This window comes from Oncorhynchus mykiss, chromosome 21, assembly GCF_057628025.1.
Source record: "Oncorhynchus mykiss isolate SJ-2025 chromosome 21, ASM5762802v1, whole genome shotgun sequence".
Taxonomy (NCBI): domain Eukaryota; kingdom Metazoa; phylum Chordata; class Actinopteri; order Salmoniformes; family Salmonidae; genus Oncorhynchus; species Oncorhynchus mykiss.
The window spans coordinates 53,056,133-53,082,629 of record NC_143042.1 but is presented as its reverse complement, the minus strand read 5'-3'; the positions used below and the strand labels follow the sequence as shown (position 1 = coordinate 53,082,629).

The window sequence follows — 26,497 nt, the reverse complement described above, 5'->3', positions numbered from 1 at the left end:
CATGCTCAGCCATGGAAACCCAATGCATGAAGCTCCCAACAAACATTTATTGCGCCGACGTTGTGTCCAGACGCAGTATGGAACTCCGTAGTGAGTGTTCCAACCGAGGACAGAATTTTTACGCGCCAAACACTTCAGCGGTCCCATTCCGTGAGCTTGTGTGGCCTACCACTTTGCAGCTGAGCCGTTGTTGCTCCTACACTTTTCTACTTCACAATAACAGCACTTATGGTCGACCAAGGACGCTCTAGCAAAGGGGGGGGGGGAGACATTTGGCAAACTGCCTTTTTGTAAAGGTGGCATCCTATGACGGTGCCACATTGAAAAAAAGTCTGAGCTCTTCACTAAGGCCATTCTACTGCCAATGTTTCTCTTCGGAGAGGGCGTGGCTGTGTGCTTGATTTTATACACCTGTCAGCAACGGGTGCGGCTGAACTAGACAAATCCACTCATTTGAAACTTCACAAGAGCTCCATCTCATCTCCTAGGTTGACAGAAAACTGCCTTCACTCTTAGCTGTAGCCTCTGCAGAGTCCAACTACAAACTCCTCCTCCACATTTACTGGATTGGTTGAACAGTGCAGAAGAGAACCTCCCCCCCTCCCTCCCCAATGTAATGGCTGGAGCGGAATCAAATACATCCACCAGTTTCCATGCGTTTGATACCATTCCATTATTATGAGCCATTCTCCTCTCGGCAGCCTCCACTGAAACCTGGCTGATTTGTTAAGAAATAAATCCCATCAATAAATGTAAAAAAAAATACATTAAGCTGAGAATACCAAGAAAATCAGGTTGTAAAGTTAGGCACCGCTACCCCCCCCCCCCCCCCCCACTCCGGTCCTCAACATCTTAACAGGCACCGTATTCACAGCAATCTAGGATCAGATTAGCCTTTTTAGATCATAAGAACCTGATCCTAGTTCAGCACTTCTGTGCAACACTGAATACAGGACCCCGACGTGTAAAACAATGCAACAGGTGAAAGGTAAAAGCCCATAATGCTTTCATACCGGTCACCCTTTTACAGGTCAGTGCGGACGAGAACGAGGGAATGAAGACCATTTACATATCAACTCGCTCTGCCCTAATAGAATGTTAACATTACGTCCCAACAAACACAAAAACAAACAAAAAAAAGCCTTGTCTCTCTAAATTGGGCCAAAACAGACAACGGTGCCACCAAACACCCAGGGAATGAAGGCCATTTACATATCAACTCACTCTCCCCTAATAGAATGTTAACATTACTTCAACAAAAACAAACAAAAAAAAGCCTAGTCTCTCCAAATTGGGCCAAAACAGACAACGGTGCCACCAAACACCCAAATGAAACACCCAAATGTTGAGGGAAGAAAGACTCGCTTTGTCACCTCCCATTCTTAGCGTCACCTTTAATTAGAAGTACAGAAGTATAAACATTGGCCATTGTCCCACTGGAGACAATGCCACAAGGCACGAATATTTCATTTAGATAAACACTTAGAAAATGGAACTTGGCAAGGCTCTGCCTCAAAATCTGTCCCAGTACAGGCTTTGTGCGTGTGCAGCCAACCAGCAGCCTCATCCCTGGCATTTGAGCATGGTGCATCTTGTCCCCCTGGAGGCCTTGCTGAGCAGTTCTTTAAAAAAAAAAAAAAATACGCAGTTTTTTGTTTGTTTTTTTAAACCAGTGTGCTAGGCTAAACCCATCCACCTCCATTTTACCTCACTGAGCAGACTCCCTTGAAAAAGACTAATTAAGATGCAGCATGCTTAGTTACTGGTTCTCTTGAATCCCACAACCCTTTTCACACAGGGGGGGGGGGGGGGGGGGGGGGGGGCTATGCACGTCATGAAAACCAACTACACCTGGCAAAGACAGTAGAGAAAGCTTAATTTAAAAAAGGGGTAAATGTGTCCGTTTAAATAAGGTGAAAAGATGTCTACTTCTGACACTCTTACTAGTCAATATTTCATGACCAGCTGCCTTTAGAACCTAAACATACTGGCTCGGTCATATTATCATACAAAGTTAGTGTTGCACTACTGAAATCTGGCTCCAGGTTACATGTCGTTTCAGTTAGTCGGATTATGTACCTCTACTCAAGCCTGGTCTTGGAGGGCCAAAGGGGGGGGGGGTGCAGGTTGTCTCATTGATTAGTGTCCAGGCTAATTAATAGGGTTCAGAAGACACTTTGCTGGGGTGTTTAAGTGGGAAAGACATTCTACTGAATGAATCATGCCAGTTAATCAATAGAGACAGTGGGACAATGGCATCCTGTGGATGCTGCAATCCCTCTGAACTTTCGATTAGCTCCAAATGGACTGCTTTCACGACGGCAAAAGTTATCCATCGCCATTTCTACCCCTTACTAAAATACACTGAACAAAACTATAAAAATGTGACCATTTCAAAATACTTCACTGAGTTACAGTACATAGAAGGAAATCAGTCAATTGAAATAAATTCCTTAATCTCCTATGGATGTCACATGGCTAACATATGCAGCCGTTGGTCACAGATGCCTTATTGTTTTTTTTTTTATTAAGTAGGGGTGTGGATCAGAAAACCAGTCAGTATCTGGTGTGACCATTTGCCTCATGCAGCGCAACACATCTCCTTCGCATAGAGTTGATCAGGCAGTTGATCGTGGAATGTTGTCTCACTCCTCTTCAACGCCAAGATGATGATATTGGAACACATTGATCCGGAGCATCCCAAACTTGCGCAAATGGGTGACATATTTTGTGAGTCTGCGGGGCACAGAAGAACTGGGACATTTTCAACTTCCAGGAATTATGTACAGATTCTTGCGACATGGGGCCGAGAATCATCACGCTGAAACATGAGGTGATGGCGGTGGCTGAATGGCACGACAATGGGCCTCAGGATATTGTCAGGGTCTCTGTACATTCAAATTGCCATTGATAAAAATGCAATTGTGTACCATTACCCCAGCATTGGGCAATCTATTCACAACATTGACATCAGCAAACCGCTCTCCCACACGAAACCATACACGTTGTCTGCCAAAATTCTCTAAAACAATGCTGGAGGCGGCTTATTTTAGAGAAATGTCTATTCAATTCTCTGGAAACATTCCTGCAGTCAACATGCCACTTGTACACTCCCTCAAAACATGAGACATCTGTGGCATTGTATGGTGTGACAAAACTGCACATTTTAGAGTGGCCTTTTGTCCCCCAGCACAAGGTGCACTAATGCAATGACTGTTTAAAAATCAGCTTCGTGATACGCCACACCTGTCAGGTGGATGCATTATCTTGGCAAAGGAGAAAAATGCTCACTAACAGGAATATGCACAACATTTGAGAGAAATTATAAATTGTGCGTGTGGAACATTTTCTGGGATCTTTAATTTCAGCTCATGAAACATGGGATCGACACATTACACGTCGAGCTTATATTTTTGTTTAGTACATACACACGTGTAGGTGGTGACTAATAACAGATATGCAGCTTTAAATTTTCCCCCTAAGAATAGACTCATTGTGCACATGATGCTTTTTTTATTTAATATGACAAAGAATTCTACCACTGCAGAATTACCAACTACAAAGAACTGCTACTAACATGAGAATCAAAAATTAAAAAAATAAAAAGGTGGCAAGATTTATTACAGCCTGTGATTAAATGCAATAAAAGCCTTTACAGAAATAACATTAGTTCCAACAAATACTTCCAGGTTAAAGTTCATTAATAAAACTTGAACTAGAGCTGCAACCCAGTGTTTTCCATTAGAGCCGGCCTTTACGTGGTCAGACTATATTTTTTTCCCCGACTTCATATTAACTTCGCTACTTCTCTTTTTAAAAGTTTAAAATTAGACGAGAGCGCTCGACAGACTAAGCTAGAATGAGCGATATGCATCTTCTCGCGATCTGTTGATAGGATAGGAAGGAGCCTGTCGAAGCAGGCGATGACAGGGAAACGCAGTCTGTCCTGCCTCCCGGGGACAATTTGTGGGTGTTGTGGTTGGTTGCAGTAAAATTTCTTTACACGGAGGAGAGGGAAAAAGCATGACCCTAGTGAATTTGCACATCCCCATGTAATGCAAGTGGTACCGATGAATCTAAACCCACTTAGCCTAAATTGTTGACACATTTTATTTTGCACGTTTCATACAGCCAGCCAGAGTTGTGGCGCAGTCTATTGTTGTCCTGAGCTGTGATTGACAAGTGAACAGCAAGTGTTGACTCTTTTTTTTTTTAAAGGTGTCCGATTGGATAGTCTCTCTCCTACGCCCCTTTCGCCGTTCAAATCCTGCAATGTGGATGGATACATAATATTATAAACTGGGCGGTTCGAGCCTCGGATGTTGATTGGCTGACAGTCTTAAGCTCCTTAAAAATGTGCATATGCTACTGGCCTAGAGGCCTAGACTTGTTGGCGATTACCTGCAAAAAAAACAATATGAAAACATTTGAAGATGGCAAATCACTGCAGGAACAGTAGGTAGTGGAGAGCCTCATTCCAAATATGACCATTACGGCCCTCACGGAATCAAGGCATTGAAACACGTTTCAAAAGTATTTCTCTTAGGGAACCAACTAAATGGATTGAAAATGAACTAAATTTGCCCAAGTGTATCATAAAAACATGAACAGAATGCATTCATGATTCGTACTTCCTGCAACTTTCTCAAGAGGCAATGAGAAACGTCGCCGTCTGCGATGCTCTCGTCTCCCTCTGTGTAGCCGTTAGCGATGACGCTAGTGAAAACAGGCTAACCTTATCAAAATGTTAACGACGAAGTAGCCTACCTGCCAGAATGACGATGATTATTTTAAAATCAATCTAGTGGGTACTTGCTTTGTAAACTCGACCATTAAATGTGCGCTACAAAACACATCGCTATACAACAACCGACCTCTCGCTAAGTGTGAATTAAAAATGTTAACTACACCCATAAATCTACATTCATCATATTTTTCCCCAGACCTTCAACATGTTCTCCTGGTTTAAACATTGTGGACAAAAAAAAAATATATTTATATATTTGGGAAAAGCCCAAGATGGAATCATGCAAAAACTGATTTTATAGAGCCCAACCTAATGATAATTTATTAAATTTAGGCTACATAAAACCATAAATATATAATAAGACCGGGGCTCTAAATAAATAAAAACGTGGCACTGATACTCCCAACAAAGTAAGGAACACCAAAGAAAGATTTATTTTTATTGATTGAGATAACTACAATTCATATCGGCCCAATAAAAGGCTACTTTTGAAGCACGCGGTGGGCTAGAAACTAATATGTAACCCTGAAAATACATTTATTTATTATAAAGAGCCATAATGTTCATACGAATACCCGTCGTTGAGATTACAAAGTCATTTGTGGACTATTAGGTTGCCACATTGTGTAAAAGCACCATTTCTTGTTGAGATGCCATTTACATAGAAAATTGTACACCGTCTCTTTAAGAACATCAAGTTCTCACTGTGCCCCCAAATGTATGGATCTACTGTTCAGGTTACCAGGTTTAGCTAGTTAGCCAATGAGATAGCACGACTGAACAAAGAGGAAACAAATGGTTAACGGCATCGAAGCATGAGTAGTTTTAGAACAGCCCACTATGTAAAAAGCAGTCCCAGTGAGCCGCTATAGGAAGTTTAAAAAAATGTTGCGCTCTGTAATACAGGTCAGATCTGTTGACCTGGTTGAACTAGAAGGAGGCCGTCTCCACTGTAGTAATGGAGCGACCAAGACGCTAAACGACTTTGCATTTGCTCGTCTCTAGGGCACTCAACACTACAGCGAATCCACATGACAATAAATCATCATCTGGGAGACTTTTTCCCATAGTCGCATAGCCCAAAATAAAAAAAAACTCCTGGTCACAAAGCAAACTATCTAGTTGCATATGCCAGGTCGCAATTGTAAATGAGAACTTGTTCTCAACTTGCCTACCTGGTTAAATAAAGGTGTTCTCAACTAGCCTACCTGGTTAAATAAAGGTAAAATAAATAAATAAATATGCGACCAAATTGGTGGCACTTTAGACCACTGCTTAAGACTGAAAACCCTTTCAATTTAAACATTAATTTAATTTTTCAAGATAAAGGTGGGCCATTTACGCAATTTGTTTTAACCTTGACTAGGGGGCAGTATTTTCATTTTTGGAGAAAAACATAGTAAACGGGATATTTTGTCAGGACAAGATGCTAGAATGTGCATATAATTGACAGCTTAGGATAGAAAACACTAAAGTTTCCAAAACTGTAAAAATATTGTCTGAGTATAACAGAACTGATGTTGCAGGCGAAACCTGGTGAAAAATCCAATCCGGAAGTGCCTCATCTTTTGAAAGCGCTGCATTCCAATGCGTCCCTATTGAGCAGTGAATTGTCTATCAACCAGATTACTTTTTCTCCGTATTCCCCAAGGTGTTTACAGCATTGTGACGTAGTTTCACGCATTTATGTTGAAGAATACCCGTAGGCGGCTACATTGCACAAGTGGTCAACAGATGGCTACCAGGGTGACTCTCGCGTAAAATACAGAGGTAGCCATTACTCCAATCGGTCCTACTGAAAAACGAATTGTCCCGATGGATATATTATCGAATAGATATTTGAAAAACACCTTGAGGATTGATTATAAACATTTGCCATGTTTCTGTCAATATTATGGAGCTAATGTGGAATATTATTCGCCGTTTTCGTGACTGCAATTTCCGGGCGATTTCTCAGCCAAACGTGAAGAACAAACGGAGCTATTTCGCCTACAAAAATAATATTTTTGGAAAAAAGGAACATTTGCTATCTAACTGGGAGTCTCGTGAGTGAAAACATCTGAAGCTCATCAAAGGTAAACGATTTAATTTGATTGCTTTTCTGATTTCCGTGACCAAGTTACCTGCTGCTAGCTGGACAAAATGCTATGCTAGGCTATCGATAAACTTACAAATGCTTGTCTAGCGTTGGCTGTAAAGCATATTTTGAAAATCTGAGATGACAGGGTGATTAACAAAATGCTAAGCTGTGTCTCAATATATTTCACTTGTGATTTTCATGAATAGGAATATTTATGTCCATTGCGTTATGCTAATTAGTGTCAGATGACAACGGTCCCGTTCACGGGATGGGGTCTCACTAGAGGTTAATAGATAACATGAACAGTGACAATTCATATATCTTGCAGTAAAAACTGTAAATAGGACTAATCAAGAAGACAGGTTTAATGTTCTCTTAGAAAATAGGTCTGATCATATATGCCTAGAGCCCTAGACGATACCCAAAACGACTAAATACACTGAATTCATACATTTAAAAAACTGTAAAAGTTGTCTTTCTACACTGTCACAAATTGTTTCTATCTGGGACGTACACGCGATAAAGTTCTCCATTTCGCTGTGTATTTCGGATGGAGAAAAAAAAACAAAAAAAATCTAACTCTGGGGGGGGCAAGCACTCATGGATCGGGGACGCCTGGCTGGCTACTCTATGTACTTGTGGAAAACCCTGGTAGCGTACGGGCCAGATAATTCCACTACACTAGGCAGTTTAGAGTTAAGAGCATGCTGTGGGAAAAGAAACCTCACCTTCCACACAAGCCACATCAAATCAAGGAATTGTTTTTAAAGAAATATGAGCAGGTACAGCAAATGCAGATTAAGGCAATTTTCTGTGAACAGAAAAAAAAAAAACTTTAATGGATTTAATATTTTCTGTTTTTCAGATTGTGAAAAACAGAGTAGCCTAAATACGTTTCTCTGGTGAGTGCTTTGCAATGACCACTGATTGACATCAGTGAGTGCATCTAGTTAAGTGTACAAATGCATTGCACAGACTTGCAGATATTAGCAGTAGGTTTCGCACTATTAGTTTACACTGTTAACGTAAGTCTACTTGGGTATGTGAGTTAAAGGGATAGTTCAGGATTTTGGCAGCGAGACCTTTTATTTACTTCCTCAGTCAGATGAACTCATGGTTAACATTTTTTCATTTGTCTGTGTGCAGTTTGAAGGAAGGTGCTAGCACAATTGCTAACTAGCGAAACCACCTAATGTCCTTCATACTGGACGCAGATACATAAAACCGTCATGCACGAGATCAGACTCTGGGGGGGGGGGGGGGGGGGGGGAGTAGATAGGCCTCATTTGCCTGAACTCAACGGCGTTCCATGTTCGAAGTATACGATATTTCTGAAAGAACGTTTCTGAAATCGATGCCGATGCGAAACAAACATCTGCTAACTAGATAGTCAGCCACCCACTTCAAAATGACGGCAAAAAAAACAGCCCCTCAGTGTTTCTCAGCTAAAATGACACTATTGATCTCTTAGGACTGCAGTTAGCACTTCATGGAAGGAGCATGCAGATGCACAGGCCGTACTAGACTACGGGAGAATCATAGTTTTGTGTTGATAAGGTCAGGGTGTTCCAAAGGGCCCTTTTCAGTGTGTGTGTGTGTGTGTGTGTGTCCTTGAACATTAATGCATAGCACTTCATCACTTACAATGAGCCCTGACATTTATTTTGTTCACGTCACAGGAGTAGCTACTCTACCACCACAAATTGGCTAAGACAACCAAGCCCCACACACACACACACACGACTCTTGCTATTACAGCACTGCAATAGTTACAGAAATGGCACCTTTTGAGAGACAGGACTAAGAAAATACAACACACACACGTAAAGTGTTGGTCCCATGTTTCATGAGCTGAAATAAAATTCTAGAAATGCTACATACGAACAAAAAAAGCATATCTCTCAAAATGCACAAATGTGTTTCCATCCCTGTTCAAGAGCATTTCTCCTTTGCCAAGATAATCCATCCACCTGACAGGTTTGGCATATCAAGAAGCTGATTGAACATGATCATTACACAGGTGCACCCTGTGTTGGGGACAATAAAAGGCCACTAAAATGTGCAGTTGTCACAACGCCACAAATGTCTTAAGTTGAGGGGGCATACAATTGGCATGCTGACAGCAGGAATGTCCACCAGAGCTGTTGCCAGAGTTTAGAATGTTCATTTCTCTACCATAAGCCGTGACCAATGTTTTAGAGAATTTGGCAGTATGTCCAACCGGCCTCACAACGTTAGACCAAGTATAACCACGCCAGCCGAGGACATCCAAATCTGGCTTCACCTACGGGGGGGGGGGCCACACGGACAGCTTATGAAACTGAGTATATCAGTCTGTAATAAAGCCTTTTTGTGGGGAAATACTCATTCTGACTAGCTGGGCCTGGCTCCCCAGTGGGTGGGCCTGGGCTGCACCCCTGCTCATTCATGTGAAATGCGTAGATTAGGGCCTAATGAATTTACTACTTCTACTTAATAAGCTAAATCATTTTACAAGCAAGTAAAACATTTTATATATATGTTTTTTTAAGTAAGCCCTAGGAGTTCTACTTGAGTGTGTGATGTAAACATTTATGAAAAAATAAATAAAGCTATTGCTATCTGCTTTGACCACTGCATTAGAAGGCAGAGAAGTTTAGTCATGGCTAAACAGCATCTGCTTCATTTTTGGGGGGGGGGGACCACATGCCATGAGTTGAGGGTGGTCTACCATGACGCAGATACAGGTCCAAGGACACTGCGGCTGCTGGCCTTGGGTAATGACCTGCACACACTGTGGGGAGGGACACCTTGTGGCCAACATATAGCGCGAGGGCGTGAGCCCCACATACCATCTACACCACAGGACTCAACCTTCCTTCACTGCAGAGAGAAAGGAGATAGAGCTGGGACCTTGGTTTTGACCAGTGGTGATTGTAACACACGTCCTTTAAAAAAAACGCACATTTTGAAATTGTTCACATAAAAATGGGCAATTTTTGAACAGGAACTTGTTTCGAATTTTCAGGAGTAACATTTTTCAGCTGGAACCACCCACTGTAAACTAACCCATTTCTCTTGACAGGGCTGCACACTGACATGGCCTTTGGAAGTTCACTCACTCTCATGCGCTTTAAGCGTTCTGTCAGCAGCCTTTTATTTAGAAAAGGCTAAAATGTCTGGGCTCAAAAAGAAACAGCAAGACAACCACTCGTATCCCCTCTTATGTCCCTCACAGTATCTGTTGAAATCATGGAAGGAACATGATATATGAGGAAGGGAATTGCCCAAACAGCATCTTAGGCCAATGAATAACAGCAATTCTTGGAAACTTTTAGAGACTTGCAGGAAAGATTCAAAAAGAAAGTAGTTCAATTTATGTTCCCCGAACATCAACTTAAAAAATAGCAAGCAAATTCTAGTTTATATTTACCAACTACCACCTTGCCAATGAATTATTTTAAACCTATTTTTTATTTTTTAACTTTGTCCTAAGCCAGCATTTCCACAAACTCAAGTCTTCAGGACCCCAAGGGGGTGCACATTTTGTATTTTGCCCTAAAACTACACAGCCGATTCAAATTATCAAAGGATGATTAGTTGATTACAGGAATCAGCTGTGTAGTGCTAGGACAAAAAAAAACAAAAAAAAAAACATGCAAACTTGGAGTCTGAGGACCAAGTTTGGGAATCCCTGGCTTAGTGTGGCAATATTGTTCAGGGAGAAGAGATGAGACTTGAGCTAGCTACAAGAGGGAAGCACTGAACCACGCCCTCCCACCACCCCTCCCTACAAGACCAGAGAGGACACATGAGTCAGCAGCCTCCTAGTAAATAGTCACTGGCCACGTTTCCAGTTGCTTGCCTTGATGATTCGTAATCTATTCATGACCTTCTGACTGATTACTCACTGCAGACTGCCTACTCACTGGAAAACAAACGCCCGAGACAATGCTGAAGCATCTCGACAGACACTGCTTGTTCAGTACCCAAGGTCAGATAACAACCGTGAGCACTAGGGATGCCAACTGAGTGTTGTTTCGCTGGTCGAACTATAAGAAGACCAATAAGTAACAGAATCTAACAGAAACTGATAAACCACTAGATGAAAAGTTGTTTCCCCATGTGTCCATACACTACTTTCATGAGAGGTGTGGACAAATGGTATAACAATATGAGTGAACTAATGTCTAAATACAGTAATAACACGTTTTAGATGTTTAAGAAGTTCGGGCATTGAACCCGGTTAGTTTCATGTGCTACTTCTATTCAAGCATATTCTGATTGGAGGCCGTTTCAGATTAATTATAAACTGGGTGGTTCGAGCCCTGAATGCTGATTGGCTGACAGCCGTGGTATAACAAAACCGTTTACCACGGGTATGACAAATAATGTATTCGTAACGCTCAGAATTACATTGGTAACCAGTTTATAATAACGGTAAGGCGTTGCGTCATGCCATGGTATATTGGCCATATACCACACCCCCTCGTGCCTTATCGTTGCATTAAAGCATCCATGTGAGGCGTCAACCTGGAACACAGGCCTTACAATCACATGAGGGTGGGATGCATAATGTTATATTTTAATACCATAGCTAGCTATAAAAGATTGCAAGTTCGAACCAACCAGAACCAGCAATTACCTCAATAGCTGGAATATACCTCAATTAGGTGCGCGCTTCACGGAGAGGAATGCCACACTGCATGCAGGGAGACGAGAGCTGCCATTACAATTAGCTCATCTTTGCCACCTGCGTTAATTGCTCGAGTAACAAAATGTGCTGACCTCGCGCTGCATTACCAATCAATTGTCTCCTACATCGTGTGCTATGGGTGAATATGCACCCGTGATTTGTTATCTCGAGTCTGTGCATATAAACTAGATACAAGTACTAATATTAAATGTATTGACTGTGTGACAAGCCAACTCGTGGGTACACATCTTGATATGAACCGCATGACAATCTGCATGCCGGTATAACGTTACTGCATAGCCAGCAATTGACCCGTGGCTAATTAAAAACACGCTGCCTGTTTCAAATGGCCTTCAACGAAGCAGTAGACAGTCAACTATTTCAACCCAGGTTCCTCAGCCGACCGGTCACTAACTAACATTATAGCACTGCGTTGCCTATCAAATAAGTTAACCAGGTAACTAAACCCGTGACTGAAATTTGGTTAACTAGACTAACAGTAAGCGGGTTAACTAGTGTGGCCACGTCGTTAATATATTGTCTACGGCAGCTAACGTGACCTATTTAGTTAGCTGGCATACATTGGTTCACTTTCTAAATGTTAGTCGGCTACAATGGACTAGCTATCTGGACCAGTACAAAACATTGACTAACAACAACAAAAAAAGGGCAAAAACATCATGCATGTGCAAATTGTAGCCGGCTGACGTTAGAAAGTGAACCAATACATACTGTGGATAGCCACGCTGAGATGTCCCTGCAAAAGGTTGGCTCACGACCAAACTAGCTAGCAACTTTAGCATTTGAAAGAGCATGCCATTTTCTTTAGTTGTTTTTACGGTTTGGTTTCTTCGTTGGATACAGTAAAATATTATTTACAGTTCTTACCTTGGGTAATAAACACAGTTTTACAACAATTTGTATAATTGACGAAAGTCCATGCAACTAATGACCGGTCCTTCTCCAAAGTTTGCAAGGTCGAGAATGGTTGGACAGTGGCGGGAACGTAACCATCCTAAATAAAGCGACAAGATAGGCAGCCAATAGCAGAGTTATCTTACTTGGATTTGTAGGAATTGGAATATTCCACTTGTCAACCAGCCCAAATAGAAGGGAGGCACATTTTAATTTGCTTCAGGTGCACAGACCATGGGTCATCCAGGTCCCAGACAGTAAAATAAAAACTAGCTATTCATGAATCAAAATGAAGACCCTGTAGCCTAGTGCAATGAATTGTTTATTTTTTCCCTCGTTTTTTTTATTTATTTTTTATAATTTGAAATTCCTTCAGTTTGACTAATTGAAGGGCCAATCTGCAGTAGCAAACAACAAAGCCCATTCCCGCCACTGTTTTTGGTTAACAGCTGAGGAATTCTTAGACAGATTCAATGGATACAAACACTGACCCTCCATGAAATTCAAATGATAGTTTTAAACCATGTTGAGGTCATAGTGTTTGTTTACAAACAATAGTAAACAAATGTATTCTGGGTTCTGATAGGGTACCACAGTTGACCTAAGGGGAATGTATCAATATTAAATAATCTATGGCTATATAATTAATTTAAAAGTTAAAATTGATGTATCAATCTCAGATTGCCCATTTAAAGCAGGGTGCAGGTGAAAGGATTGGGGTACTTTTAATTATGCTTTTAAAAATGGATAGAGCCCTTGAAAGTCCCACCACTGCATCTCTGATTTACGGCCTTTTTTTTTTGAAGAAATCACAGGAAGATGGTGGCACCTTAATTGTGGAGGACCGCTTCGTTGTAATGGCTGGAGTAGAACGATATGAAGTACATCAGAACACATGGTTTCCATGTGTTTTGATGCCATTCCATTCTCTCCGTTCCAACCATTATGAGTGAACCTCCCCTCGGCAGCCTCCTTTGGTAGACATCCACCTGAATGTGGGTCTTCGTGGTGCATAGGCTAGTCTCAGGTAGTCTGGATTTAAATGCAAATCGCACGTGAATTCGCAAGCAAAATGTTTCACACCTTAGATCTACATCATCGATTCTTCAATTAATTCCAGGGCCTGTTTAAAATAGCCAATCCAAATCGTATTGTCAAACGAGTGAGTGCATAAATGACATGCGTTTAGTTGTATTTATCAATTAGTGTATTCAGGGATTAATGCACCAAGTTTTAAATCGATGAAGCAGGCAAGGCTACCACCATCCATAGTTGACCCCCCCCCCCCAACAAAAAAAACTATGGCACTTTTTTGTCGTGCAGTTTAGACCATAACCTATCCTAGTTACGTAGTATAGGGTCTGGGATTGCGACCCTAATCATGTAAAACTGGTAATAAGCTAAATAACCATCCATGTGCAGAGACCGGCTTACTAATCAGTAAATGTGTCACTCCCATTGTATAGAAAAGAAGACTACAGAATACATAACCAGTTTAACCAATACTATTGAAGACAACGCGCTGCCTATAGCCCATCAAATGCATATTGTAGTATTCACACTCGTGGCTTGGTTACCAATAAGACATGCGAAACCCAAAGATTCGCGTTCACCTGACACACATAATGTAGCTTGACATGGGTAGCAAAGAATCTAGGCGCAGATGGATTGATCTAATCGAGATATTCATATTTATGCATCGCAATTCTACACAATTAATCTCTGAAAAAAAAAATAGACCACAACGAAAATGTAACTGGAACATTTGGCTATGGTTCTCATGCGATGAGAGTGCAGGCTACGATATTAAACAATAGCCTACAATCATATTGTTATAAAACTTGGAAGTCACAAAATATCGATTTCACATAGGCTAATAATGAATAAATGTCTTACCGTTTCTACAAATGAAAGTTACGGACGTCCTTAGCCAAACAATCTCTTTAAAAATAGAGAATGAAGAAGACACTTGCAAATAGGCTATAAAAAGATGAATTCGGCCTTTCTCTTAGTTCAAACTTGGAAACATAAATCAACACATAAATAAGATAAAATGATTAAATTAAATATTTATTTAACCAAAATACAGAAATGAGTCCCTTTCAGCCAATGGATTAAATAAAATCAAAAATAACTGAAGAAATAAAATGAATCAAATAATTAAAAAAGCTGGCTTCTGCCTGTCTTGCTCTTTACAGGTTCACCACACAAATACGCGACATCACTAAGTGAAAACCAATGTAAGGAGGAGGTTGTCTTTAAAAGGAAGATAGTCCTGTCAGCAAATATATAGGGCCGTATCACAGCAACGCTATACCTCTCCGCTCTCGTTGTTTCATCCATTCAACCTACACACACGAGCACGCATGCACGCGGAAGTATACCCGGAGTAGCTCCGTCCACCGTGATGCATCGAGATGCCTGAATGTAATTGGCTATAACGCGTCCTCGTCGGGCTTCTCATTGGTTCTATTTGATGCCATTTAAAAAAGATCAAGTTTTTTTTCTCCTTAATATGGAATTTGATGTCTAACAATACCGAATTGCCACATAATATCTGGCACGCAGGAATGACAAAATGTCTTGCTTGATAATTAATTTGTCGTGGATTGAACAGAAAAATACGCTTTAAAATCTTGCCGTTTTATAGGTTACAGTAAGATCCTTTACCTATTGAAAGAGTCGATCACGTAAGGACACATTTCCAACACGTGGGAACGTATTTTCAATTGAACGAAGTAGGCTATAATCTAAAGCCCCTCAACTTTTCGTTATTCGTTGAGGCATCTAAACTGCCAACTTGAAAAGCTGTGAAGTAAAGTCAATATAGCCTAGTCTACTCCGTGTGCCATAGGTCTACGATATTAAAATGCTATATCCTACAGATCTTTACTGCACATTATAAAAGCCAATATGTTGCACCAACGCAAAATAGTGTGTGGAATAAGAGGCATTGCTGTCGTATTTCCATGCACACCGCACGAAGAAATCCTGAAATCGGCATTCAGCCCCACAGCTTTCAGCACCAAGGACAGCGAACCAGAGTTCTGACAGAGAACACGAGGTTTTCCTATGCGCTTTGTACTTCCTAAGCGGGTGTAGACATTTCGCCTACTGCTTTCCCCACAGCGTTTTAGCTATGTTATTCATAACAAGGTGTACGTAAGCGTAAGCATTACCCCAGTACAAGTAGAAGTCACGTTTTCAAAAGATCTACATGTTGAATAGTGGATAGACCTACATTGTGCATCATAAAAAATGGTATGGATAACTATACTGTGTGTGGAAACCTACATAACCTATAATAGGTTATTGCCCCCAAACAACAGGTCCAAGACCTGTTTTGTTGTTTATCTGTGCAATGGTTAAAGGCAGGGCTAAGGGCGTGAAACATGATCCTAGATCAGCTATGAAAGGTCGAATATATAGGACTACTAAGTCTTTTAGTGATGGGCAATTCCAACACAGAATGATAATGACTCAGATTTTTCACTTTAAAATGTATGCCAATCAAAAACCAGTGATTGCAAAGTTAAACATACCATACAACTTTATCCACACAGACGACTTGTAAAGGCCCAGTGCAGTCCAAAACATGATTACCTGTGTTTCATATACATTTCCACACTATGAGGTTGGAATAATACTGTGGAAATTATGATAATGCCCTTTTAGTGTAAGAGCTGCTTGAAAAGACCATCTGGGATTTTTAAGGTTTGAGTTTTGGCCTGCCTGGTGACATCACCTGTCTGTAAATTAGTTAGTAGTCCAATAAGAACGAGAGTTCCAAACCTGTCTGCCAATAACAGCTAGTTTTCAGTGCTCCCCTCCCCACTCAGACCACTCCCAGACAGTCCCAGCAACATTCTTGCTTGAGAAATTGATCTTTGCTAAGAAGCTATTTGTTTTAAATTAAAATGGTCAAAAATAAACAAAATCACAGTAAGGTACTTAAATGTTACCCAGAAAAGATTTGATATTGAGATAAAAATGGCTGCATTGAACCTTTAACAATTTCCCCAGAACATTTGACAGAAACACATTTACTTGAAGAACAGTGCAGATGCAAAGTTTGGTAACAGAATGACGGCACCGACAGCACAATTGACACATTCTAAAGTGATAAATCTGAGTATCAGCATCACCCTGTGCATTTTTCATGTTCTCAAGATGGTCGTCAAGCAGGCCTACATAATATAAGCCTCGTCTGCATTTACATCAGAATTAATTTGAGCACTCAGTGTTTTATTTAGGTAATGCAACCTGATGGTAATTCGTCAAAGTGCTGCACGTTGCTTTGTTGTACTGAATGACAATTTCAAATTGCATCAAAAAGTTCCACTGGCACAGCCATAACAGTGAATTATGTTACACAATGGCCTCGTTAAAACACTTTAAGAATACATTTCTCCTTTCTGCTTTCCTTAACGAAATCCTTGTTGTGACATGGCTGGATTGGTTGTGTTTACACCTATCAATTTGTGCTCAATCTGGGATTAGTTCATGGAAGGGAGAAAATAGTGTTTTAAAGCAGTGTTTCCCCAACCCTGGTCCTCCAGCACCCCAAACAGTACATATATTTTTATTTGAAACCCTGGACAAGCACGCACACACACACGATTCATCAAGCCCTTGTGTCCAGGTCTACATCTATAATTTGTACTGTTGGGGGTACTGGAGGACTAGGGTTGGGAAACACTTTTAAAAGTATTGAAATTGGACTATATTCTCGAATAGTTTAAAAGGACATTAAAAAAAGTGCTGATAGGAAGATGAAAGAAAATCTGACCGCATTTTTAACAACAATTGTTTTTCAAAAGCTTCCCTCTTTCCTTGAAATAATCACAATACCCCCTCATAGATCTGTGATTACCTCAAGGAGACAAGAAAGGATAGATGTATTTGTGAAGGATTCTAACCAGGCCATGCGTCTTCCTCTCCTCTATCCTCGTGGTAGTTTATTCATCAGTGATCAGGAACGTCATTGGAGGAGTCAAATCAAGGTATCCACCCAACTGCTCATCATTGGAGGAGTCAAATCAAGGTATCCACCCAACTGCTTTTACCCATGACCCTCTCTGATTACACTCAAAAGGTTAACCCCACAAGTATATAAATATGGATGTTAGGTAGCCTAGTATTTAAGAGCATTGGTCACTGGTTCGAATCCCCAAGTCGACTTGGTGGGGAAAAAAAACATGTTGATGTGTCCTTGAGCAAGGCCCTTCACCCTTTAATTGCTCCTTTAAGTCGCTCTGGATAAGAGCGTCTGCTAAATGACTCAAATGTGCAGTGCATTCGGAAAGTATTCAGACCCCTGGACTTTTTCCACATTTTGTTGCCTTAGTCTTATTCTAAAATGGATAAAAAATAACATTTTAAATCCTCATCAATTTACACACAATACCCCATTAAAACAAAGCGAAAAACAGGTTTAGAAATGTTTGCAAATGTATTAAAAAAATGAATAAATAGCAATACCTTATTTACATAAGTATTCAGACACTTATAATGAGACTCAAAATTTAGTTCAGGTTCATCCTGTTTCCATTGACCATCTTTGAGATGTTTCTACAACTTGGAGTCCACCGGTGTTAAATTCAATTGATTGAACATGATTTGGAAAGGCACATACCTGTCTATATAAAGGTCCCACAAAAACCAAGCCATGAGGTAAAAGGAATTGTCCGTAGAGCTCTGACACAGGATTGTGTCGAGGCACAGATCTGGGGAAGGGTACCAAAAAATGTCCCCAAGAACTCAGTGGCCTCCATCATTCTTAAGTGGAAGACGTTTGGAACCACCAAGAATCTTCCTAGATCTGGCCGCCCGGCCAAACTGAGCAATCGGGGGAGAAGGGCCTTGGTCAGGGAGATAACCAAGAACCTGATGGTCACTCTGTGGAGATGGGAGAATCTTCCAGAAGGACAACCATCTCTGCAGCACTCCACCAATCAGACCTTTATGGTAAAGTGGCCAGACAGAAGCCACCACAAGATTCTCTGGTCTGATGAAACCAAGTTTGAACTCTTTGGCCTGAATGCCAAGCGTCACGTCTGGGAGACTACTCAAGATCGAGGGAAAGAGGAACAGAGCAAAGTACAGAGAGATCCTTGAAGAAAACATGCTCCAGAGTGCTCAGGACCTCAGACAGGGACAAAGGTTCAGCTTACAACAGGACAACCACCCTAAGTGCACAGCCAAGACAACGCAGAAGTTGCTTCGGGACAAGTCTCTGAATGTCCTTGAGTGGCCCAGCCAGAGCCCGGACTTGAACCCAATCTAACATCTCTTGAGAGACCTGAAAATAACTGTGCAGCCACGCTCCCCATCCAACCTGTCACTGTACATAGATTTTTCTATTGTGTATTTGACTGTACGTTTGGTTTATCCCATGTGTAACTCTGTGTTGTTGTTGTTTTTGTCACACTGCTTTGCTTTATAAATAAAGGTAAAAATAAAAATAAAAATCTTGGCCAGGTCGCAGTTGTAAACGAGAACTTGTTCTCAAATGTCCTACCTGGTTAAATAAAGGTGAAATATATATATACACAGTGCCTTGCGAAAGTATTCGGCCCCCTTGAACTTTGCGACCTTTTGCCACATTTCAGGCTTCAAACATAAAGATATAAAACTGTATTTTTTGTGAAGAATCAACAACAAGTGGGACACAATCATGAAGTGGAACGACATTTATTGGATATTTCAAACTTTTTTAACAAATCAAAAACTGAAAAATTGGGCGTGCAAAATTATTCAGCCCCTTTACTTTCAGTGCAGCAAACTTTCTCCAGAAGTTCAGTGAGGATCTCTGAATGATCCAATGTTGACCTAAATGACTAATGATGATAAATACAATCCACCTGTGTGTAATCAAGTCTCCGTATAAATGCACCTGCACTGTGATAGTCTCAGAGGTCCGTTAAAAGCGCAGAGAGCATCATGAAGAACAAGGAACACACCAGGCAGGTCCGAGATACTGTTGTGAAGAAGTTTAAAGCCGGATTTGGATACAAAAAGATTTCCCAAGCTTTAAACATCCCAAGGAGCACTGTGCAAGCGATAATATTGAAATGGAAGGAGTATCAGACTGCAAGTCTACCAAGACCTGGCTGTCCCTCTAAACTTTCAGCTCATACAAGGAGAAGACTGATCAGAGATGCAGCCAAGAGGCCCATGATCACTCTGGATGAACTGCAGAGATCTACAGCTGAGGTGGGAGACTCTGTCCATAGGACAACAATCAGTCGTATATTGCACAAATCTGGCCTTTATGGAAGAGTGGCAAGAAGAAAGCCATTTCTTAAAGATATCCATAAAAAGTGTAGTTTAAAGTTTGCCACAAGCCACCTGGGAGACACACCAAACATGTGGAAGAAGGTGCTCTGGTCAGATGAAACCAAAATGGAACTTTTTGGCAACAATGCAAAACGTTATGTTTGGCGTAAAAGCAACACAGCTCATCACCCTGAACACACCATCCCCACTGTCAAACATGGTGGTGGCAGCATCATGGTTTGGGCCTGCTTTTCTTCAGCAGGGACAGGGAAGATGGTTAAAATTGATGGGAAGATGGATGGAGCCAAATACAGGACCATTCTGGAAGAAAACCTGATGGAGTCTGCAAAAGACCTGAGACTGGGACGGAGATTTGTCTTCCAACAAGACAATGATCCAAAACATAAAGCAAAATCTACAATGGAATGGTTCAAAAATAAACATATCCAGGTGTTAGAATGGCCAAGTCAAAGTCCAGACCTGAATCCAGTCGAGAATCTGTGGAAAGAACTGAAAACTGCTGTTCACAAATGCTCTCCATCCAACCTCATTGAGCTCGAGCTGTTTTGCAAGGAGGAATGGGAAAAAATGTCAGTCTCTCGATGTGCAAAACTGATAGAGACATACCCCAAGCGACTTACAGCTGTAATCGCAGCAAAAGGTGACGCTACAAAGTATTAACTTAAGGGGGCTGAATCATTTTGCACGCCCAATTTTTCAGTTTTTGATTTGTTAAAAAAGTTTGAAATATCCAATAAATGTCTGAAATGTGGCCTCTTGGCTGAACTGTATATATATATATATTAAATGTATAAAAAACACCTGACAGAGCTTGAGGATTTGCAGATAAGAATGGGAGACTCTCCCCAAATACAGGTGTGCCAAGTTTGTAGCGTCATATCCAAGACTTAAGGTTGTAATCGCTGCCTAAGTTGCTTCAACAAAGTACTGAGTAAAGGGTCTGAATACTTATGTAAAATGTGATAGTCTATTTATTTATTTTATTTGCAAAAATGTCTAAAAACCTGGTTTCTGCTGTGTCATTATGGGGTATTGTGATGTCGTTATGGGGTATTGTGTGTATATTGATGAGGGGGAAAAAAATCTATTTTAATCCATTTTAGAATAAGGCCGTAATTTAACAAAATGTGAAAAGGGGGTCTGAATACTTTCTGAATGCACTAGTAGGTAACTAACATTCCCTCTTAATAACATTGGAGAAGCGTTTGAGTTAACTGTACCGGTTAAGCAGCAAGTGTCCCACGTTGGAAGATATCTATAGACTGTAGACGGTTATTATTAAATTGGCAACCCTTACATCACAGAGCAGTTCCCCATAAAGTATTATATCCAATTGTTAGATGCTACGCCCCCCTCTTCAGATCAGTCACATGCTCCGTTATACTTCCTGTCTCTGTCAGCATGGCGCCCATACTGTGAGGCTGATTAGCTCGGACAAATAGGTAAAAATACAACTTTTATTGGTCACATACTGTACACATATTTAGCGGGTGTATCGAAATGCTTCTGTGAAATGCAAAGCGAAAACACAACATGGAGTCTGTTAGATTTTTATTTGGGGGGGAGGTGTTAGCATCTAAAAATTGGATTAAACTGCTGTGGGGTTAAATCAGGGTCACACTGAGTGTTTCTTTGTAGTCTTAAGCAAATTGACTTTGAAACTAAAGTATATCCACCTCACACGCATGGTTATGGACTTAAAAAAAGAAGACACCTGTACCGTGTCAGATATAGAGTTGAAATGTATTCAATTTGCATCCCAATTTTACACTTTATATACATCACAGAAGACTGAAAAATAATGAAACTGTTTGACATAGAAACATCGTATGTGTTATTTAAAATAAAAATAAAAAAACATTATTAATTGTGAAATTGTGAAAAAATATGAATAACATTCCACCCATGAGGCAAAAGAGGGTGTTTTTGATCATTGACTGCAGGAAAGGTCTATGTCGCATGGATTGCTAGCGATATGCTCAGACCTCGTTCATCGAAGTCTACGATATGAGATATCAAAAAGTTTCTGATCTCAGTATTTTTAATACCACTGTTTAAAAAGGAAAACAAACAAACAAAGAGTTAAATGGACATATCCAGTCCTCTCACCACAAGTCATTGGCTCCATCCTGATTCTATGCCCTTCTCCCGAAGTTCGTACCTGCGCACTTTGTGTCATTAAATGGTGGGTCGTTCCTCCTCAAAAAGTAGAATAAAGAGGATTTCCACCACCTCAGATTGTTCTGAAATCGTTTCTGTTGTTGGAATCAAAATTAGCATTTCGGAAACATTCTTTGTTGAAAAATAACAAGATCTGAGAAATTAAGCTAATTGATTGCACCCAAATTGGCCATTTTCAGTTATAGGATTCATAGCGATCCAAGATGGCGTAGCAGTAGGACGTGTTGTCGTGTCCCTTGTATATATCGTTTGTTTTCGTTTCGTTTTCGTTTTTTTTCTTCACATATCTTTAAAACTTTTTGCTGAACCTCAACTTCTTCTAAATACTCTCCTGCAACCCGCCTCACCCAACGTAGCTTTTTTTTCCTAAAGTATTTATATTTACTTCGGATCTGTAACCCCTCAACTGAAGCTAGCCAACTAGCCAACTAACAACCAGCTTCAGCAAAACATTGCTAGCGGTCTTCAGCTAACCGGTCAGCTAACCGGTCATCAGCTAACCTTTAGCTCGGAAAGCTCTCGCCAGTTCGAACAACGCGACTCTAACCAGAGCATAACGGACCTATCTATTATTTTATTTTTATTTTTCACCCCCGGATTCCCATCGCAAACGGAACATTTTGAGCTCCTGGGCTACAATATCCAGACCCACGACCGGTCCATTGATGTCACCGCATGAAGAGGAATAAACAGACTCCCCCCATCGCGACGTCCCCAAAGGCTAACTCTCTAGCCCTTGCTATCTCCTTGCTTGCAAATTCGGCCTGCTAACTGCTAGCTTGTTTAGCCCGGTCCGCTAACTGCTACCGTGTTTAGCACCGTCTACTAACTGTTAGCTTGTTAGCACAGGCCTGCTAACCATCTGAATCGCCGCGTCCCAAACACTCACTGAACCCATATTTACTTTCTATCCCTTTTCGATTTTTAATTTGTTTATACCTTCCGGTAACCTGCCTCACCCAATGTGATACGGAACCGCTATTATCTTTACATTTTTAGAACACACTCAAGAACCTTCAGAAGCTAACCAGCTAACTGGCTACAAGCTATTTAGTCATTGTTAGTTTTCTAACCTGGATAACACTCGCCAGTCCAGCTTCCCTGCCCCATCCACCGCTGCCCCTTGGACACTGATCACTTGGCTACATAGCTGATGCATGCTGGACTGTCCATTAATTCACGGTAATCCATTCTGCTTGTTTATGTTTTATCTGTCGGCCCCAGCCGCACTTAGGCTCTGTGTGTAGTTAATCCGACCCTCTCTGCCTAATCAATCGCCATTCTACCTGCTGTTGTTGTGCTAGCTGATTAGCTGTTGTTGTCTCACCTACTGTTTTAGCTAGCTCTCCCAATTCAACACCTGTGATTACTGTATGCCTTGCTGTATGTCTCTCTCAAATGTCAATATGCCTTGTATACTGTTGTGCAGGTTAGTTATCATTGTTTTAGTTTACAATGGAGCCCCTAGTTCCACTCTTTATACCCCTGATACCTCCTTTGTCCCACCCCCCACACATGCGGTGACCTCACCCATTACAACCAGCATGTCCAGAGATACAACCTCTCTCATCATCACCCAGTGCCTGGGCTTACCTCCGCTGTACCCGCACCCCACCATACCCCTGTTTGCGCATTATGCCCTGAATATATTCTACCATGCCCAGAAACCTGCTCCTCTTATTCGCTGTCCCCAACGCCCTAGGCGACCAGTTTTGATAGCCTTCAGCCGCACACTCATACTACTCCTTCTCTGTTCCGCGGGTGATGTGGAGGTAAACCCAGGCCCTGCATGTCCCCAGGCACCCTCATTTGTTGACTTCTGTGATCGAAAAAGCCTTGGTTTCATGCATGTCAACATCAGAAGCCTCCTCCCTAAGTGTGTCTTACTCACTGCTCTAGCACACTCTGCTAACCCTGATGTCCTTGCCGTGTCTGAATCCTGGCTCAGGAAGGCCACCAAAAATTCTGAGATTTCCATACCCAACTATAACATCTTCCGTCAAGATAGAACTGCCAAAGGGGGAGGAGTTGCAGTCTACTGCAGAGATAGACTGCAAAGTAATGTCATACTCTCCAGGTCCATACCCAAACAGTTCGAACTACTAATTTTGAAAATTACTCTCTCCAGAAATAAGTCTCTCACTGTTGCCGCCTGCTACCGACCCCCCTCAGCTCCCAGCTGTGCCCTGGACACCATTTGTGAATTGATCGCCCCCCATCTAGCTTCAGAGTTTGTTCTGTTAGGTGACCTAAACTGGGATATGCTTAACACCCCGGCAGTCCTACAATCTAAGCTAGATGCCCTCAATCTCACTCAAATCATCAAGGAGCCCACCAGGTACAACCCTAACTCTGTAAACAAGGGCACCCTCATTGACGTCATCCTGACCAACTGGCCCTCCAAATACACCTCCGCTGTCTACAACCAGGATCTCAGCGATCACTGCCTCATTGCCTGTATCCGCTACGGAGCCGCAGTCAAACGACCACCCCTCATCACTGTCAAACGCTCCCTAAAACACTTCTGTGAGCAGGCCTTTCTAATCGACCTGGCCCGGGTATCCTGGAAGGACATTGACCTCATCCCGTCAGTTGAGGATGCCTGGTCTTTCTTTAAAAGTAACTTCCTCACCAGTTTAGATAAGCATGCTCCGTTCAAAAAATGTAGAACTAAGAACAGATATAGCCCCTGGTTCACTCCAGACCTGACTGCCCTCGACCAGCACAAAAACATCCTGTGGCGGACTGCGCTAACATCGAATAGTCCCCGCGATATGCAACTGTTCAGGGAAGTCAGGAACCAATACACACAGTCAGTCAGGAAAGCTAAAGCCAACTTCTTCAGGCAGAAGTTTGCATCCTGTAGCTCCAACTCCAAAAAGTTCTGGGACACTGTGAAGTCCATGGAGAACAAGAGCACCTCCTCCCAGCTGCCCACTGCACTGAGACTAGGTAACATGGTCACCACCGATAAATCCATGATTATCGAAAACTTCAACAAGCATTTCTCAACGGCTGGCCATGCCTTCCGCCTGGCTACTCCAACCTCGGACAACAGCTCCCCCCCCCCCGCAGCTACTCGCCCAAGCCTCTCCAGGTTCTCCTTTACCCAAATCCAGATAGCAGATGTCCTGAAAGAGCTGCAAAACCTGGACCCGTACAAATCAGCTGGGCTGGACAATCTGGACCCTCTATTCCTGAAACTATCCGCCGCCATTGTCGCAACCCCTATTACCAGCCTGTTCAACCTCTCTTTCATATCGTCTGAGATCCCCAAGGATTGGAAAGCTGCCGCAGTCATCCCCCTCTTCAAAGGGGGCGACACCCTGGACCCAAACTGTTACAGACCTATATCCATCCTGCCCTGCCTATCTAAGGTCTTCGAAAGCCAAGTCAACAAACAGGTCACTGACCATCTTGAATCCCACCGTACCTTCTCCGCTGTGCAATCTGGTTTCCGAGCCGGTCACGGGTGTACCTCAGCCACGCTCAAGGTACTAAACGATATCATAACCGCCATCGATAAAAGACAGTACTGTGCAGCCGTCTTCATAGACCTTGCCAAGGCTTTCGACTCTGTCAATCACCGTATTCTTATCGGCAGACTCAGTAGCCTCGGTTTTTCGGATGACTGCCTTGCCTGGTTCACCAATTACTTTGCAGACAGAGTTCAGTGTGTCAAATCGGAGGGCATGCTGTCCGGTCCTCTGGCAGTCTCTATGGGGGTGCCACAGGGTTCAATTCTCGGGCCGACTCTTTTCTCTGTATATATCAATGATGTTTCTCATGCTGCGGGCGATTCCCTGATCCACCTCTACGCAGACGACACCATTCTATATACTTCCGGCCCGTCCTTGGACACTGTGCTATCTAACCTCCAAACGAGCTTCAATGCCATACAGCACTCCTTCCGTGGCCTCCAACTGCTCTTAAACGCTAGTAAAACCAAATGCATGCTTTTCAACCGTTCGCTGCCTGCACCTGCACGCCTGACCAGCATCACCACCCTGGATGGTTCCGACCTTGAATATGTGGACATCTATAAGTACCTAGGTGTCTGGCTAGACTCTAAACTCTCCTTCCAGACCCATATCAAACATCTCCAATCGAAAATCAAATCAAGAGTCGGCTTTCTATTCCGCAACAAAGCCTCCTTCACTCACGCCGCCAAACTTACCCTAGTAAAACTGACTATCCTACCGATCCTCGACTTCGGCGACGTCATCTACAAAATTGCTTCCAACACTCTACTCAGCAAACTGGATGCAGTTTATCACAGTGCCATCCGTTTTGTCACTAAAGCACCTTATACCACCCACCACTGCGACTTGTATGCTCTAGTCGGCTGGCCCTCGCTACATATTCGTCGCCAGACCCACTGGCTCCAGGTCATCTACAAGTCCATGCTAGGTAAAGCTCCGCCTTATCTCAGTTCACTGGTTACGATGGCAACACCCATCCGTAGCACGCGCTCCAGCAGGTGTATCTCACTGATCATCCCTAAAGCCAACACCTCATTTGGCCGCCTTTCGTTCCAGTTCTCTGCTGCCTGTGACTGGAACGAATTGCAAAAATCGCTGAAGTTGGAGACTTTTATCTC

The 26,497-nt window shown here is 42.1% G+C and overlaps 1 protein-coding gene across 8 annotated transcripts in view; it reads right to left on the bottom strand.

The window, feature by feature from the left end:
• Window positions 1-26,497, bottom strand: part of elavl2 (ELAV like RNA binding protein 2) — an 87,908-nt gene that overhangs the window by 38,154 nt on the left and 23,257 nt on the right. For 2 of the 8 annotated variants that reach the window (XM_036958290.2, XM_036958292.2), the window contains exon 1: window positions 14,314-15,533. The exons of 4 other annotated variants lie outside the window; for them this stretch is intronic. The gene's annotated coding sequence lies outside the window, so the exon portion shown is untranslated. Of the gene's footprint in view, window positions 1-12,390; window positions 12,546-14,313; window positions 15,534-26,497 lie in introns of those variants that run through there. 2 more of the 8 variants (XM_090214913.1, XM_036958291.2) reach the window with 2 other exon arrangements.